The sequence below is a fragment of the Phragmites australis genome, chromosome 14, assembly GCF_958298935.1.
Source record: "Phragmites australis chromosome 14, lpPhrAust1.1, whole genome shotgun sequence".
Taxonomy (NCBI): Eukaryota; Viridiplantae; Streptophyta; class Magnoliopsida; order Poales; family Poaceae; genus Phragmites; species Phragmites australis.
In genome coordinates this window covers 1,678,178-1,693,353 of record NC_084934.1, presented here as the reverse complement: position 1 = coordinate 1,693,353, position 15,176 = coordinate 1,678,178, and positions in this window count along the sequence as shown.

The following is a 15,176-nucleotide window of genomic DNA, read 5'->3' as shown; positions in this document are numbered from 1 at the left end:
GGCACTGATACTAAGTATCAGTGTCAGTTCAATCCCGCTCAATCATTATCTAGCGCGGGATGTTACGAACCGGTACTGATACTTTATCGGTGTTGATTCTAACCTAGTCGGTATTGATAACCTGACGTGAATGAACAGTTCTATTATAATGGCATACACTTTGAATTCATGCTGAAACCATGAATTCTTGTTCAATTGATCCGTATGGGCCACCAGGTAGCTGTTTTCCCGATCCGTGTCATCATCGATGCGGAAAGCGGTGCTGTAAATATAATTCCTAGGGTATTTCCTATACACCGGCGTCAAATACTCGTCAAAAGGTTGCAACGTCACAGTAGCGTTCTATGCCTGTTTAAATTACATCGACAAGACGACAAAGATATCAGCATATCGATAGGTACATAGTTATTAAAAGACATGCTTTACATCTCATCCTTTATAGATATCAGTTACTGCATCAATTGAGATTACCACGTGGAAAATATCTGCTCCCCTAAGCTCACTCCTAATTCTAGTTTTTTAGATATTAATTAAATATTCATCTAAGCAAAAAGGTGATGTGGCAAACAATTTAGAGCGGAGAGAGGAGCTTGTTTCTTACCGAAGAAACTAGCTCTTTGAGCAATCCTAAATAATTATGCGATAATAAATTATTTTGAGAAACCTCAAAAAACAAACAACACACATGTATATATTAAACTTGTTTCTTAATATTAAGTTTTTACTCTCTATCTCCCTTAGATATCACGAAACAAAGCATTGAAAGTGACCTAATGCTCCGCCCTCAATAGTGAGGCTATTCCCATTTCTTTATATCATATCACGGTTTCCGAAGCTATCATGTCACATAAAACCATGGAAGATACAAGTCCTCCGATGCATAGTCTCGTAGTCGGTTATTTCTTAGACCCCAAGTTAATTAATTATTTCATGTATTTGTGACTATAAATTACGGGACTATTGTATAGTCTAGTTTCCAATGACTTGGATTTTGTGCTCACGTTGTATCTTGTATATGAGCGTCTCCAATAATCTATGTCATCTAGAGATAAGTTATGCAATATCGGATTTTTCCTACCTGGGTGATATAATGAATGAAGAAAGAGAAAAGCTAGCTACTAATTAAGAGTCAGTTTATAGCAAATTCCATGGCACAAGCAGTTTTAATTCACTCTATGACATGTGGACCAATTAAATGTGAAGAGCATATTATAGCTCGTCCATTGTAGGAGTTGTCTCTCATATTATCTACAAGTGACATGCACGATACTTATAGCTAGTAGTTGACTCTACTATTGGACACAGTCTATGTTAGCTAGCTATAAGGAAAGACACATCAGGTTTTTGCCTACGTGGACAAGAGAATGAACGAAGAGAGATAAAAGCTAGCTAGTAATTAGTAGTTAGTCTATAGCACTCTTCAAGATGTATGCAGAATTTAATTTCCCCTATTACATATGGATCTTTATTAAATTTGGAGAGCATCCTATAGCTAATGCATTGGATGAGCTATCTATTGTGTTATCTATAGATGACATAGATAAGTTTTATAGCTAGCGAATGATTATACTATTGGAGACGCCCTAAGGTCAACTCCAGCAGAGGAAGCAAATTTGCAGTTTCGGGTGGTACAGTGTTTCTGTAGTAGTACTGTACCATCTCCAGTAGAATCGGCACCCAGTGCTACAGTGCGCTACAGTGTCTCTACGCCGTTGCGGGGGGAGAAAATGGACTACAAATCTGCGGATCTACTGTAGCAACACTGTAGCTGTACTGTTCATAGACTGTAAAATAAAGAATGCTGTAATAGTGATATGAGATACTGTAATAGTATTTTTGAGGATAAAAATTTAAAGTAGCTGTTGAAGATAGCATAAAATACCATTTTTTCTTTTTTCCTATTAATTATATGCCTAGTTACCAAATAGTTATGTATGGTAACGTATTTAATGTCTATAATACTCTTATTGGTAGTAGCCTCAAAACATCTTAAGATCATCTCTAAGATATTCTCATCAGAGATCAAATTTCTTTCACGAAGGAATTTTCGTTCCCTTCAGCGCTCCAACAGTTTTCCGTCAGGGACCAAATTCCCTTCACGGTTCCTAGCATGAAGGTATTTTTAAGGTTATTTCCTTTAGTACAAGATTTTCTTTCCTTTCTATTCACGAATCCTTTCGAAATGAAGCTGTTAGAGATGAGAAAATAAAAAAAATAGGAACAGAAACAGAAAGTAGAATTGAGAAGAAAACTAAATGAAGAAAATATGGTCGGAGATGATCCAATTACCAGGTAAGAGCAGCCCCTGACCTGGATGTGAAAGTTTAGTAGTAGTAATGGTGAGCCGATGGAAAGGACAAGACAAAGATTCGAAAACGTAACAAGACAAAGATTCCAAGACGTTTGGGCCGGGGGCGACCTTACTGCTTCCAAGTAGTAGCATGCAGAGAATACGAGCTACAGCTCCGTGTGACACTTACACCCTCCGAGAATTGTACTACGAAGAAGATTCGAAAACGTAACAAGACAAAAAGATTCCAAGACGTTTGGGTCGGGGCGACCTTTCTGCTTCCAGTAGTCGCATGCAGAGAATACAAGCTACAGCTCCGTGTGACACTGACACCCTCCGAGACTTGTACTACGAAGAGGAACCATGGCTCTGCCTTTCCTCGAGCTTTTCGGCTCGTCTACAGTTACTGCACAGAGACTGATACTGGACTCGAGCCTACGTATCGGTCTCTATGTATTATTGCAGAGGATCCTGATCCCTAGCTCGGTTCACACACGCATAGGGCTGCCTCCAAATGCCCTCCTATTTATATATCTATAAGATTGAGTGCGCCTACAAAGCCACACACCTTCGTTCTCTGATATTTTCTTGATCATTCCCAAAACACATCGTTAAGTAGCCAGGCCGTGTAGTGATCAGCACTGGTAGTGGTTGGTGCTGCACAAGGCTACAACATTAATCTAGAGGAGAACTAAGGTAATAACAAGTACACATGGGTTCTATCAATAACCTAATAAGCACCTCGTATTTGTCTTGTGTGCATCAAATTGAAGTCCTGTACTTGCTAGTTTTGTCCTCTCAGCAGGTCGATTTACGTCCTCCCCATGGCGGCGGAAATGGTGGGAATGTTGGGTTCAGCCTTAGCTCAGGAGGGCGTGAACGGAGTGTCATCGTACATAGCAAGCAAGCTTGAGGATAACGCGTCCAGAGCACACATCATGGCGAGGCTCGAGATGGCACTGTCACAGTTGGAGTTTGCTCTCGAGAGGACCGGGAAGCTGCCAATCACATACATCTCGCTGCTTCGTCGCATGAAGATGTTCAAGAGTGCGTACATCGAGGGCACAGACCTGCTCAACAAGCACAAGCTGCTAGTTGTACAAGACAGGCAGCAAGAAGCGGGACAAGCGGTAACGCGTTACCCCTTCCTTGAACGGATTTGTCGTGCTAAAAATCTGCCCATCTCATCTCTCCTTGGCTTGAACAAGGATTACTTGAGTGCTTCTGTTGTCCATCCGGCAGCTCCAGCACGCGGCCGGAGCGCTGCCAAGAGAAAGCGATACATGTTTAGGTACAAGGTCGTTTGTGCAGGTACAAGGCCCTGTCATCCGATATATGCGACTATTTATAATTTGTTACCAACCAGTGTATTGGATATGGGGTTGTGTTCTTCCCCTGGCAAGGTTGCTGCTACATGTGAATTAGCCAGTGTGGTGTCCGTCGGTGTTTGCGTCATTAAGATGGCATTTATCTGTATGGTGTTTCTCTGGCTGTGTTCAATGAAACCAGCAGAGAGCTGCAATTATTTGAGAAATAAATTTATTTTTCTGTGTTTAGATGTGAATAGATCGTGGTGTATTTTGCTACTAAATACAACATGGATGCTTAGATTGAAGGGAGAATTGCAAACTTGCCACTAACCCGAACTCTAACTGCAAAGTTGCCATTATAAAAATCCCAACTGCAAATATGCCATTGGAACCACACTGTTCCTTCCGTTTGCCACTACTTATTTGTTCCGTTTACAACTCAGACGTTTAGGGCAAAAAAATAATTGGAAAATAAAAAGGAAATTGGAAGGGATAAGGAAAGACTATACTAACCGTGCCAGAACCGAACTCTTATCTATCTGCTCGAACTCGTGTCGAACTCTACTGCGCAGAATCGATCCCCCCTCTTACTCCTCAAGAACAAACCCTAGAACCCCAAATCCTCTCCTCATCTTTCCCTAATCCACTGCAATTCCTCTCAAATCAGTCGCAATGGAGTAGGAGACAAGGTTTGTGGAGATGAATTGGTGCCGGGAGGAGCATCGACGGCTCGGGATTTAGGCAGTGGGGGCTTCTGCGGCAGGCGGCCTAGCTGGGCGCGACAGGCTGCGGCTGCGGGCGCGGTAGGCTGCGACTGCGGGTACAGCTATGGCTGCGGTTGTTGCTGAGTTTGGCCACAGTTCGAATAGAACGAGCGAGCGCGGCTCGTCCTCAAGAGGAAGACAACATGGAAGGGTATATACACTCCTAAATTTTTTTTGATGTTGATTCAAACTTTTAAGAAAATCCCCCCCCCCCCTCGTTTGTTATAGGAATCCTCGAAGTTTTTACACAGTTATCGTTAGGGTGGAATCCTTTTTCATAGCATCAGGACAGGGTCACAAGGCATATGTGAAGGGGACTAGTGAGAAATTAAATGCTGAAAGAGATAGATATTCGATGCTTGAGTCAGTTGATGATTTAGGGAAAAGGTTTAATTGGGGGCCAAACCAGTACATCACCTTCTGGAGATTGGTTGATGCATCAAATCACAGTGAATATAACCACAAATGCACAGTTGCTAGATTGGTTTGATTAGCATGGTGAGCATGGGGTTGTCCACATACATGCTGTCATCCATGAATTTGGTGGCCCATTGCTTTGTTTACCTTCCCCAACTAAAAGAAGGTGCCACCCATCAGTGAGGAATAACCATTCTGAAAATGTCATCCCTTGCACTCCACCAGTCTTTAGTGATCCATGGGTTGATGCTACATAGTTAACCTAGCCCAAGAGCACCACCAATCCTGAGAGCACCAACCATGTCAATGAAACCACATCACTCGTTAAGGACAAATGTAGAAGCGTGCAAAGAAGGGTGCAAAGAAGGGTAGAAAGAAGAGAGAATGCAGGGCTAATGACGACGGAGAAGAAGTTAGGGATGATGATGAGGAGGAGGAGAAGTAGGAGCAGCTATGTCTAGATTGTGATCCATTAAAGGTGCATAGTGACATCAGCTATGATAGTGATGCAGCCGCATCCTCTTCTGACTTTGAATATGATGTTGATGAGCTCGATGAGGAAGTTGATGATGATGGCGATGACTCTGACCCTAAAGCTGTGTTTGCATATGATTTGGTGATCCATGTATTAATGAAGGTAAGGTGTTCACAGACACTACTATTTGCAAGGAAGCTGTTATACACCATGCTATAGTCTATGACTATGCTTTTGAAAATGAAAATGAAGTAGTTAATGGGAGGGCTACCATTATCCTTCTGAGAAAAATAATCCATCAAGGTTTAGAGCTTTTTGCAAGAAAAGAAAACAGGGTAGCAAGTGGAGGTTCCATGCCTCAACAAGTAAGAAGTACTTTGGATGTAAGGTAAATATGTGTTAAAATAATTTTACTTAACAATTGTACCATTTTCAGTTAATGTGATCCATAATTAGTTGTTAATTGCATATTGTCTATGTGTGCAGGTCAAGGTAAATGGGCCTGCTCACAATTGTTGTTCCATAAATAAGACTGGATTTGCCATGGCAACAAATAATTGGGTTGCTGAAATAGTCATGGAGTGGCCGAAGGAGACTCCAACTCTAGGTCCAAGTGCTCCGAAGGAGAAGATAGAAAAGAAGTACAAATTTGAAATAGGATATGACAAAGTTTTCAGGGGCAAAGAGAAGGCAATTGAGAAATTGTTTGGGAAGTGTGATGATAGTTATGCATTGCTGCCCACTTTTAGAGAAGAGCTATTGAAGGCACAACCTAGAAGTATTCTAGAGATTGACACTGAGATTCATGCAGACGTATTGAGCTCGATGGCTCTGCATGACGCCCATGCCGCAGTCCCGTCGGGGCTGGCCGCCCACAGGTAGCGGCGGAACCCCTAGATGTCGGCGAAGCCCAGCCCGCCGCCTTCCACCAGCATGAGGACAGTGCTTGGGAAGTGTGCGACCGGTGGGTTGATGGACGACAATTGCCGGCGGTCCAAGTCCAACTCTAGGATTCACCCTTCACTCTGCATAGTTGTGAAGTAGAGCGTGTTCCCCACAAGGGTGGCCGGCTTCACAAGGTCGACGAAGACATCGGAGTCATCAACATTGATCATGTCACTCCAGGTGGCGGCCTCCGACAAGTATGTGCTGGCGTACATGATCCCATCATAGGTGGTGTAATATCCGAGTTTTGGGAAATGTAATGTGCAAAGTGTACTATGAAAATTATGAAAGAAACAGTGTTTACCGTGCGAAATTCCAAATTGGCGAAAAGTGGGTTTTTCGGTTCATAGCTCAGATGAATGATCGGAGACCGAGGATGCGTAGATCTCATCAAGACGAATCCATTTTTCTATTCAAACGTCTGTTTTGGATATCTGGTTATCCGTAGCAAGCCCAATAAATCTAGACCGTTGGTTTAATAGAAAAAAAAAGAATCGGCAGCCGACCAACTTAGTCGACCGGCCGCCACATAAAAGGGCCGAGGCCTATCACGAGCGAACCCACACGCGAGCACACACCTGGACCCAAACCGTAACCCTAGCTTGTCGTCCACCGTCGCCACCCTCTGCGCTGTCCACCGCCACCCTGCACCGCCGTTCCCCCCGCAGTTCGGCTCTGCCCATGTCGCGCCACTGTTTTCCCAGCCACTGCGCTGCAAGCCGCTGCCGACGCCGTCGCTCACTGTGCCGGCCATCGACGCCATCGACTCCGGCCGTCACCACCACCACACCTCGCCCTTCGTGCCGCACCGCGCCATCGTCGTTGTGCCACACAGCCTCACCTCTCATGCTACGCCGTGTTGTGCGTCGTTCGGCTGCCTAGCCCCACTGCCATCCATCGCTACCGGAGCTCGCCACTACTGCTGGAGCTTGCCGCCACCGGCCTTTAGTCCATGCTGTCGTTGTTGCGCCGTTCTGCCGTGAGAGAAGGAGGAAGCAAGCATCGGGAGGAAGGAAAGAAAGAAAAAAGAAAGGAAAAAAAGGAAAGGAGGAAGAAGGGGATTTTTTTTTTGGGGGGGAGGGGGGGGGGTTCGCCTGATCTATCGTCAGTTCGTGATCCACGCATCAAGGGTAACATCTTCGTAGTCCTTAGTTGCTTATAGATGAATTTGATGGTTGTTTACGTTGCCGGATTTGAGGATGGTTAGTCCGATCGGCATTCATCGGCTTAGTTGAAAGGCTAAATGCATTTGGTGCTAGTTTCGGCTTTGTGTTTAAAGCGACAATCACCAGACTCGTCAATATCGTTCTAGTGGTGCCGATCTTATTCGAGGTGGATAAATAGTTAGGGAGAGACGTTTAAATCAGTGTGCCTTCCGGTAAGGTTTCTTTGGCGTAGTAATTTAATTATCTGTTTCGGCTCAGCTAGAGTGAGATGTCGCGTAAAAGCCATGAAGCAAAGCAGTAGGAAATTCCCTGTAGATGCTCTAGCCGTTTTGACTAGCAGTTGTTAGTTAAGCAGATTTAAAGCTATGGCTCAATCAGCAAGCGACCTAGTGGTTTGGCCAAGTTCCCGGAAATGTCAGAATCAGGGATTTTGGGCTAGAGAGAGTAGTCCCGACATCCAACGAATAGTCACGTGGTCGTTTGAGACAAGTTCTGAGTACGATCTTGTTCCTCAGGTTTTGGAAGCATCGGTGCTATCGGTGTGAGACTGACTTCTCACTACGGTTAAGGCAAGTGCATGACGAACCCATGATTGGCTTGCTTTGCTCGACAAATATTTTGCTGATCCCTTTCAACATTCCTTTATTCATATGATTCAAGTTCAAGAATGAGTTCGTGTCAATAGTCCAATTTCAAGTTGTTCCAGTTTATCTATCATTCATGGTCCGGTGTTACTGGGCAATTTGATTCTTATGTTCATGATCCTATGAGTGAGTGCTGACCCCACTTGCTTGGCTTTACCGGTAAATGCAAAGGAAATTCAGGACGGTCCGTATCAACAGAAACTAATGTCTTCTTGCTGTTTTCAAGAAAAAGGAAAAACTCAGTGTTTCCCGTTCTTCTTTGACACTGTTGTTGTGTTCGTTCTTCTGGTTTCATAACTGTACTTGCTAAGTGTTTTTACTCACACTTGTGTTTCATTTGGTTTTTAGGCACCTCTGCTCGCGACATGTTCGGAAGGGGAAATAGCATCACGTAGTGGCAAGTGAGCACACTTAAATCACGTTATAGTTGTATTTATAACCCTTTAGCGTCGTACTTGATTATCTGGGTCAATTTGCAGCTCGTGGCTGCTTTTGGTGTAATGTAACGAGTCTGTTAGATGTTTCGGGTACTAGTTTTAGACCGATATGTTTACTTTCCATTTATATATACCCTACCTATGATGAATGTGTTTTGCTTGTCCAGGAATGCAATATATACAGGGGAAACTCTGCCAAAATTTCTTATAACTTTCGGACTTGTTAGGTTTTTCTTGAGGGTCGGTAGCGATCCTGTTTTTGTTGAAAGATGGGGTGTTACAAGTGGAGCTAACAAAGGCCACAAGGAAGGGGCCGCTGTTGCGATCAAGGTGGTTGCAGCCGCACGTGTCGCAGAGCACCGCCACGTTCCAGTACATGAACTCCAACTCCGGGAAGGGTAGCTCCTGTTGCTTCCGTGATGGGGTTCCAGATGATGAGGGCCCCGGGGCACGAATGGGAGAGGAGGGTGTGGAAGAGGATACGGCCATGGCGGGAGTAGAGCATGTACAGGTCCTCGTGGTCGGGGTTGCACGGGCGAAAGGAGGAGGTGGGGACGAATCGCGCAAAGTCGGTGTCGTCGTCGTTGAAGACGAAGCCGAGTATGGGGAGCATCCCGTGGAGCGCACAGTAGCGGCGGAGGAAGGCGGGGTCGATGAAGAGGTCACACCAGGGCTTACAAGCGAGACCCTACACCACCGTGACAGCCTCCTCGCTAATGTCGTCATCGTCACCTTTGCCCTCCACCTCCTGCCCACCAATGGTCCTCCACCACCCCGGTTGGCAACGCCCATGCCACCCCGCCCACCAACCACAACCACCACTAGGCTCTTCTACTGCAAGTTGCACTCTAAGGCCGTCGGCTCCGGTGAGCCCTCGACCCCGAACCCTAACCTTGTTGGAGAATCTCCGCCGAAGGTGGAAAATAAGAGATGGCCCAACACACCATCATTCGTTGCCACCGGAAATTGAGTTTTGGAACACTCGATCTAGATTTAGGATTCCTTTAAGTTTAACGATAACTAAATCCTAGATGGAACCTAGCACTTAGATTTCAGAGTCACAATCACAAATGATTGGAGAAAAAAGGAGAAGTGCGTAATAAAACAGGAACCAAGTTTTCGAACACATAACATTTAACAACTGGGGTGGGAACTAAAACGTTTAATTAATGTGAAATTCAAAAGAGCCTCAATGAATCAAGAAGAGAATGCGCGACGCCACAACCCCATTTGCTTAGGCACACGTACATTCTACCGTTCCAATGCATCTGTTACTGATAACTATATTTCCGAAGGGAGATTTGGTGGGTTGGCATCGTTCCAAGTGAAAAAAAGCCACATTCTCTCTCTCAAAAAAAAAGGAAAAAAGCTAAAGGCACATGACAAGCTTACTAGTCTGAAGTCTCGTTCTACTTGTGATTCTTCCTGACATTAGGCTATCTTTCCAGGCTTTGTCGTTGTGATTCCTCAACCGGTAAATGTCCATTTCCTGCATTACAATTTCCATGTCTGAATCATCCGACTCGATAATCTGTGATCATGTGTTCATTGGAAACTAGCAGCAAGCCAGCAACTAGGGTGCAGAACGGATGCAGCCGTGCATGTTGGTTACAAAGAATAGTAATATTTCACGATAGATAGTTCAGATGCTCATGGTTCCCAGTAGTTAGTTGTTCCTTATAGCAATCTATGCATGAATAACAGGACAGCTCAACAGCATTTAGTGCCGGAACGCCATCCCTGGAACCAGAGGCAGTTCCAAGACCCGGGCGGAGAGCTGCGAAGAGAAGGCGTACAAGTGTTTAGGTAGGTCATTGATGCTTAGCCTGAACAAGATGTTTCCTTTGCTTCTTTGTTGAGGTCCCAACTCACGAAATGTGCTCGCTCTAGGTGTGGTGTAAATGTAATGGCCCCTAGCTGCTGGAGGTGAACTAGTGTGGTGTCCGGTGTCTCGATCAATGTAATAAGATGTTATGATCGATATGTATCGTGTTTCCCTTGCTCAATGTAATATAATGGGACCAGAAGAAATCCAGCTACTGTACGTACTTTGAGAAATAAAACTATATATTTTCCTATATCTAGATGTGAGCAAATCGTTTTGTATTTTGCTATCCAACACGATGACACAGATACTGTACTTTGGATTGAAAGTAGAGTAAACTCACTCTATGCCGGCAAGTTGTCTAGAGTTTCCTAACATATACTCCCTCCAAGTCATAAATGTATGGCCTATTGTATTTTGGAAAAGTCATCTAAAATAAACTTTAACCATTAATTTCTCTTACAATATATCGTCAAATGCGACAAATTCAACAACATCTTAAAAGTATTTTGAAATACGAATCTATTGGAATAATTTATATATACTAAATTTGTATACAATTTGACCAATTATTGGCCAAAACTTATAAAATTTGATTTTTTTTTAAAATAAAATACACCTTATATTTATAGACAGAGGGAGTACCATCTTTATGAAACACTTTGGCACAAGCACCATGTTCCCTGCATATTCATTCATCATAGCACAAAATGCTGAGTTGTGTCACAACAGGGGCGAAACGACATGTCTACCAAATGTAGAAGATGTTGTCTACAAAGCATATGCTTCTGCAAAAACCCTAACACATGACCGGTTAAGGAGCACGGCGAGGCTGTGGCGGCAGCCAAGGAGGCTCCAAAGCTCCACATGCTTCAAACCTTGTATATTTAAAGGTAGAAATAAAACTAAATTTCTGAAATTGTATATTTAAAGGTAGAGTGTGTTAGAACCGGCAATTTGATCAAGCTCGGAACGAACAGAGAGAGAGGCAGAGCGCGAGAGAAGAACACGAAGAACACACGCGAAAATTTGTGCTGCAATTGGCAGCGTTTTCTGACACCCTTTACTTGCTTAAATAGACAACAACTAATCTAGGATCGTGGCCTCGTTTGGGCCCGATATGCGCGACATGCAGCGAACGGCCTGCATGCCGCGCGACGTGCTCCCGTGCGGACGACACGCACGTCAGAGCTCCACTCGCGCACACCCACAATGAACGGCCATGCGCCTACCTGCCTAGACTTAGCAATAAGCAAATTAAGATAATTACAAGAAAAGCTAAAAGCTAACTTGAGCACTCAAGGTTTATTCCAACATTTCTCCTCCTAAGCCTTGCCATGCGGACTATCAACATTGATCAGGGCAATCTTGGCGCGAAGCTCCTGAAACTTGACCCTGCCGAGCGGCTTCGTCAGAATGTCGCCCAACTGATCTTCAGTCTTGATGAACTCCACTTCAATCAGCCCCTGCTCAGCACTCTCTCGGACAAGATGATATTTAACTTCAATGTGCTTGCTCTGCCCGCTGAGTACTGGATTCTTCGTCAGCGCTATGGCTGACTTGTTGTCAACTCTCAAAATGGGCACACTCGATGCTGCACCCTGCACTTCAGCTAGCACCCGAGTGAGCCACAACCCCTGACAGGTAGCATTCACGATGGCAATGTACTCTGCTTCACAACTCGACTACGCCACCACTTTCTGCTTCATGGACTGCCAGGTGATCAGGCTGCCAGCGAGGAAGAAGATCACTCCGGTCGTGCTCTTGCGAGCATCCACGTCCCCAGCATAATCACTGTCACTGAACCTCGTCAGGCAGACCTGCTTCTTCTCCTCTCTTCCATACCAGATCCCCCAATTGCTTGTCCCCACCACATAGCGGAGGATGTGCTTCACCGTCGCCAAGTGATCCTCATGTGGCTCCGCCAGAAATCGACTCACATATCCAACAGCAAATGCAAGATCTGGACGGGTATTGACAAAGTACCTGAGACTACCGACGATGCTTCTGTACGAGGTCGCGTCCACCAGCGGCTTGGTGCTTGCCTTGCTCAGCTTCAGCCGAGGCTCCATGGGCGTAGATCTTGTCGAGATGATTCTATTTGACTATCTAAACATCCCGTTTGGACACCGGATGAGGTCGTGATGAGCCCAATAAATTTAAACCGTTGGAAGGAAAAAGAAAAAAAAAACCCAGCTGACTAAGTCGATCAAAAGACCCACCAAGCTGATTCCACAACCACCACTCTCCACTGCCCTGTTTCATAGCCGCCGTCTGAGCCAATTGAATTTTTGCCACCACCAAAAACGTTGCTTCGCTTATTTATCACTTTGACCTATCGTCATTGACTCGGATAATCCCACATTTTATTGATATGAGTGGGAGGAGGAAGCAGGAGAGGAAGGAAGAAGGAGAAGGAGAAAAAGGGGATTTTCATTGAATTTCCCGAACAATTTTCATCGATCTACGATCTTGCTGCAAGGGTAACCTCTAATTAGTTTTAGATGGTTGTAGTTGATTTTGTGACTGAAGAAATCCTCGCTAGATGTGGGATTTGGTAGTCCGATTTGTGTGCAGCAAGCTTATTTTGAAAAATAAGATGAATCAGCACCGAATTTGATCATGATCCTAAAACAAAAGTTGTAGGTCTCATTGATATATTTCTAATGCCACTGATCTTGTTTGATTTGGATAAACAGTTTAGGAGAAAAGGTCAAAATAGTGTTGCTGTCTAGCAAATGTGTAGAAATAGGTAGGAACTATGGTCGATTAGCTCGTCACCCAATAATGGCGGAAATGGTGGAAGTGGTGCCTTCGGCCGTTGCTCCGGAGGGCGTGAGCGGAGTGTCATCGTACATCTCAAATAAGATGGAGGAGAAGGCATCCGTAGGGTACAGAATCGAGAGGCTCGAGATGGCACTCTTTCAGTTGGAGTTTGCTCTTGAGAGGACCGGGAAGCTGCCAATCACATACATCTCGCTGCTTCGTCGCCGGAAGGCGATGAAGCAAGCCTACAACGAGGGCATAAGCTTGCTCAACAAGCACAAGCACGGTATCGGACAAGAGGCAACGCGGTCCTTCTTCGACCGTAAATTCTACAACCGATACAAATGAAATAATAACATGCTCATGACCGAGAGCGCAGCAATTCAAATTATTTTTACACCCTGTAGGGGGTACAACTTTATCCACACGACTCGAGGACCATTTGGCTTGTGCTACTCATGAAAGTACACACAAGGGGTACTCGAGTCAACCTTTCTCATATCCGAAGCCACCCACTTGCAATACCCCTATGGCACCGGGGTTACCGCAAGCGTGTCCCAGACACCTCCGGCTCCCCGTCAGCTTGGTTCTCCTTTTCTTTTTCTCTTACGTATCATAGAGCCGCAAGACAATTATCGACACGGCATATGATAATCAGCTTACCTTACCATTAGATCAGCATGTAATGTGTACAGAAAGTGTTAGATCCAACTGTACCGATGGACGGCCTTAAACGATGCAAGCGGTCTATGACACTCGGGCTCCTCTCCCGAACTACCCAGAAGACTCATCCTGGGCAGAAGATACCCCTAACACCGCCCACATCTCACCTCAATCTCACATCTCAACCATCCATCTCAAACTCACCTTTGTATCTGTGATCAGTGATTAAGTCCTAGGCTCGCGAACAATGGCAGCGCCGTCGCTCGACTTCTACCGAGGACCTAAGCATTGCTAAGCATTTTGAATAACCCTTGAAGTTAGACACCAACTATATCATCAAGGCTACAAGTATAAGGATTCATCAATAAGTCAAGGCAGAGATAATGCATCAACATAGGTTCCACCCATTTTAGCCCGACACTAGACTCAACACATGCAAACATACATAAAGTATAATTTATCAATTTAGACTCTATTTAATTTGAACAAAGGGTGCAATATGCTTAGATGCTTGCCATTCTGCTCTGGAGTTTGCCCAATACTTCCCAAACAGAACTCACAGAAATGCGGAAGGTTGGTGTTATCCTCGATCGCGCTCGCGTCACGCTCCGGATATTCAAAATGCATGCAATGATGAGCATTAATTACATGCAATGATGGATGCTCCACAGTGTATGACGATAGTGGATATGCAATGCCTTATGACAAGAGTTTAAAGCCTCAAGGTTTTCATATTTCGAATTATTGATAAACAATTAATCTTTCTTGGATTAATTAAGCTTAAAACAAAGCTTAGAATTAATTAGAAAATTAATTCATATTTAACATGAGGGTGATTATTTGTAATGAGTAGGGAATCAATTAATAAGATTTACAAAATTGATTTCATCAATTTTGGAGCTACCAATAATTAATTATAGATTAATGAAGCTCAAACCTATTTTATTGACCTATGTAATTTAAATAAATATTTCATAGCTCCCAATAGTTTTAACATATAAATGATCATATATGATAGGTGTAGAGTGCCCGATCTTTCGGCGAGTGATGATAATTTCGATTAGTGGACGTCGACCCTCACGATCCGACTACGACGAGCAAGCCCGAAGCGCCAATGCAATCGCTGAACCAACTTCCGATGGATATTAACCTTGCGGTAAACAAGATCAACCTGATCACGAGGATCAATTCTTGTAAGCAATCGAAGAACGAGCAAGAATTAGAGGCGAGCAATCTGATGTATTGCACGAAGGTGGAGTTCTGAATTCACGTCGAAGGACGGATTGTAGCTAGGCTATCAATTAAACAAAACTCAAGTAAAATAGGGGGCGCAGCCCCTGGTTTTATAGGGTGGAAAAGAGGGGGCGCAGCCCCTAGGGCCGGCTAGGAGAGGGAGAGGCACGCACCCCTAGGGGCGCCCTCCTTTGGGCCGCCTTGGCCAGATTGGCCCAAGTTGGTCCACATCAGTCTTTAG